General features: G+C 38.4%; 1 long non-coding RNA gene across 1 annotated transcript; it reads right to left on the minus strand.

Annotated features, from left to right (window-relative positions):
* Positions 1-1,958: 1,958 nt before the first annotated feature.
* On the minus strand, positions 1,959-2,816 carry LOC122206656. The gene is made up of 3 exons (XR_006196540.1): positions 2,644-2,816; positions 2,411-2,489; positions 1,959-2,068 (listed from the first exon to the last, which is right to left on the minus strand). It is a non-coding gene; the product is annotated as an uncharacterized LOC122206656 (long non-coding RNA).
* Between the last annotated feature and the right edge of the window lie 1,616 nt (positions 2,817-4,432).

The following is a 4,432-nucleotide window of genomic DNA, read 5'->3' on the forward strand; positions in this document are numbered from 1 at the left end:
TACCTGGAGGGCAAAGTGTTTCTGTGTGTGTGTGTGTGTGTGTCCTTTTAATAAATAATACAAAGAATTGGAAGTGAGTTATGAGTCCCCAAAAAGCTTTCTTTGTGCCCCTGTCGCATTCATTTTTACTAAACTGTGTCACAAATAGAAAATGACGAAAGGCTAGCAATCTCCTCTGAATACCTGGATTAGGGTAATAATTCACAATAACACTGAAAATTAAAATCCACAGGATGAAAACTTGCCACAATCTGGTATCCACTGACCTAATTATTAAGCAAATGGAGCCCGACTGAGTAAAAACCCTCCCTTGCTTTCAGCTTTTATGGCAAACCCAAGCTTATGAAATGCAGTGTTATCTTTACCAAAAAAGTAAAACGATGCTTTTATATACTTCTCCCCTCCCGCTATCTGTCTTTTGTCTCAGGGATCTATGGCCTAACCAAACGTGAAAACAGAATAAGCATCTTTCTGACACCTTTAAGTGTGTTTAAGGGGGCAAGAAAATTATTCTTCCCAGTTTCACCCACACCATTCCATGTCCTTGTAAATATATATTTTTTAATCTAGGAAAGTGCTGGGCTGCACAGAGAGGCCTGGGAGTGGCCTTCTATTACCAGGGACACCATCTTTAAGAGTATAGTGACCAAAGGGGCACCTGGGAGGTATCCGTCGGTTAAGTGTCCAATTTCGGCTCAGGTCATGATCTCGTGGTTCATGAGTTTGAGCCCCGCATTGGGCTCTGTGCTGACAGCTCAGAGCCTGGAGCCTGCTTCGGATTCTGTGTCTCCCTCTCTCTCTGCCCCTCCCTCACTCGCACTCTGTCTCTCTCAAAAATAAATGTTAAAAAAAAAAAAAAGAGTATAGTGACCAAAGAGGAGATGAAACCAAGAAGACTGTGCATTGGGGGGATTTTTGGTTTGCAAGTTTTGCATCAGTTCAAAAACCCAGCAGGAATGGAAAAAAATTCCCCCACTGAAAAACTGAAAAAAATGTGTGAAACTCACCACCCCCCCCCCCCCCCGCAAGAACCAGGAATGAGATTGGAACATTAAAATACTCTCCAAGCTCCAGAGCTTGGAAGTAGATTCATCACCACCCATTGTAAAGATAACAGGACCCAGATCCACACAGTCATCTAATCTTCAGATGAGAACGGAGTCTGGACAGGTTTCCTCTTATTCAAAGATGTGGAGAGAACTCTCCAAGAGTTTGAAAATGAGGTGTATTGAAAAGATACTCTAAGACGATACACAGGGATAGCATTTAGATGGCTAAGGGGAAGCAGTCTGAAGATTATCTAATGTAGAATCCACGTGAAAAATTCGGACAATTGTTTAGTGTTCTCAACTTGGTTAATGATGCCGTAATCTCTGCATTGCATCATAAAGAGACTATAGGCTGAGATAAAAGGGGACTTGAGTTTGGGCAATGAAATTCAAGAAAGAGAAGAAGACGGGATTGCTTTCAAGATGTGGAAGCTGGAATATGGAAGGTCTGCAAGAAATTAAAGACGTGGCAGTAGAATTAAAATTAGCCTCAAAGGCAGTAAAGGGCAAAGTAAAACAATGTCATGGCAGCCAGATTTGCAAATTTCCCAGAAAGGGCATGATCTGACTTGTCCCTCCTTCATTAGCCCTACTTTTTATTTTTTTTTTTTATTTATTTTTTTCTTTTTTATTTATTTTTGAGACAGAGAGAGACAGAGCATGAGCAGGGGAGGGGCAGAGAGAGAGCGAGACACAGAATCCAAAGCAGGCTCCAGGCTCTGAGCTATCAGCACAGAGCCCAACGTGGGGCTCGAACTCACAGACTGAGATCATGACCTGAGCTAAAGTCAGACGCTCAACCGACTGAGCCACCCAGGCACCCCTAGCCCTACTTTTTAGCACTCACCCCTAGCAGCCTAGTTTTCGGTCACGGGTTTTGTTTTCTTTCTTCAAATTCACCAACCTCTTTTCCTTCTTTCTGACCAGAAAGCATTCCTCCCTACTCCTCACTTACCAGGGTTCAAATCCCAGCTCGGGCAATTTACTTGGTTGACCTTTTGGATAGTCAGTCTCCTCTCCTGTAAAACCAAACAATAACAGAATCTTCTTCACTCTGTGGTCATGAGAATTAAGTGAGACAGTAAATATAGGGAGCTTAACCTGAACCTGGTGTGTGGTAAGTGTTCGACACATGATAGGTGTTAGTAACACCAGCAGTGGTGTGGTAGAAATTTACACTTCTAATGACTGCCTTGTTCGGTAGACTAAAACTTGGCTTCAAGAACACAAAGACTTTGACTTTTTTGTTCGTCTTTATGTATTCTGTAGCTAAAAGACTGTGTCTTACAATGCCATAAATGTTATAATGGTATGCTAGCTATAATAGAAGGACATTTCTTGAGCCCAAGAATAAAGCTCACCGTGTTCCACTCATAGTCACACTGAGACGAAGTCTAGGAAGCTCTTCAACTACATAGATGAAGAAAATTTATCAAGCTTCTGTATAAGGAAATAATAAGAGAAAAGTAACTCATGAATAAATAGGAATTCGGCTGGTGATAAACTTGTTTAGAGCAACCCTAAAAGCCAGAAGACAATGGGGGACCTCAAAGAAATTTTGAGAGGAAAAGGTGGTGATCCAAGAATTTTATACCTTGTATGCCGGTCTTTCGTATATGAAGGCAACAAAAACGGATCCTCAAATGAAAGCACTCAGAAAATACTAGGCATGTAGGCTTCGTGGAAGGAGTTTCTTGAAGAAGTATTACAACCAACATAAAATCAAAATTAAATGTTTGAAGCTGGAAAAATCGTCATAAAATATTGGAATGTGCACTGAAACAAAATTAAGAGAGATCCAAATAAGTGTAAACCTGTCGTAAAATTGTCGTGAATGAAAATTGATCTCACACACAAAAAACCAGATAAAATATTTTAATGCAAAATGGTATGAATAATCTAGATCTATAAAACCACATTACTTTAACAAAACCATCATGTGAATGGCAAAAGAAAAATGTAAAAACGTGTTAATGATTTTGCTTACATGAGAGTGCCTGAAAAGACAGAAGTCTTTAACTCTAATAATTGTCTAACTATAGACTAAATAATATATTTGAAAAACTCAGAGAAAAGTAAAAATAAAAACAACAACAACACCAAAAAAAACCCAGGCTGGTCTGATTAGGAGGAAAAGACAATAACAGAAGAGCTCAAGAAGCAAGAACAGAGAAAAAGGAAAGAAAACGTGGACCAAATATAATACTTCTAAGAGTAACTCTAAATGAGATAAACTTGCTTATTCAGAAAGAGGTCCTCAAATTGGTATGTAATAAAACCAAATCCAGTTATCTTCTGTTGACTAAAGACATACCTAAAGCAAATCCCTATAAAAACGTCTATCAGGCAAATGCAAGCAAAAGGAAAAGATGAGTTATTAATAGCAGACTATATAGAGGTTCAGACTGAGAGCAACGCATGAGACCACGAGTCGGAGGCCACCATTTTATATTGTAAAAACTAAGAGGATAAAGCACCACTAACCTTTATGTGCCAAAACCAGTTGATAAAACATATAGGGCAAGCTAATATTCTTAAAAAACACAAGGAGAAATTCATAGACGTGCACTTATCTCAAAGGATTTAAAGAGTAAGCAATGATGTAGAAAAAAATATTAATAAAATGAATAGACTATATTTAAAGAGTACATTTTCAACTATATATCTTACAGAAATTATACACTTTTCCAGGGAACATGGAACTTTTTTTTTTAAGTGTTATAAAGCCACAAATCAAATCTCAAGTTTCAACACAGAAATAAAATAAATATGGGGAGTGGGGGGACAATAGCTTTCCCTATTTACTACCAAGAAGCATCTACAAAATATAGCGGAAAAAGATCCTTATCACTAAAACAATCCACAAATATAAACTGGCTGGGAATAAGCTTCAAAATAAAAGTGCAGATGAAGAAAAACCAAAAAAGTTTACTGAAAAGCTGAGAACAAGATAGAAATTCATGGAGAAGTGCATTCTCTTTGGGGGGAAGTGGGACCTAATAGTGATGAGATCTCCGATTTCCCTTCAATAACCTACAAATTTAATGCAATTTCAAAAAAAAAAAAAATAGGAACACTATTCAAGGGGAACCTGTTTTTCCTTTGGGAAGAAAATTTGAAAATAGCCAAGAAATTTATGAAATGAAAGGGTAGTTAGAAAGGCACAATGAGAATGAGCAACATCTGAGGAAAAGTGAACAAGGATTTCCTGAGTGGAAATCAAAGCGAAGATCACAAAGGTGTGGAGAGAAAGGAGTGGGTCTTCAAGAAACATCGCCAGGGCAGCGGTTGTCTCAGTGTGGTCCCAGGTCTCTCTCTGTATATAGAAATTGTTCATTGTGAAGTTCTTATGACACGTTGGAAATTAAGAGAGTGAAGATGTT

The sequence above is a fragment of the Panthera leo genome, chromosome E1 (assembly GCF_018350215.1).
Source record: "Panthera leo isolate Ple1 chromosome E1, P.leo_Ple1_pat1.1, whole genome shotgun sequence".
NCBI classification, from domain to species: Eukaryota; Metazoa; Chordata; class Mammalia; order Carnivora; family Felidae; genus Panthera; species Panthera leo.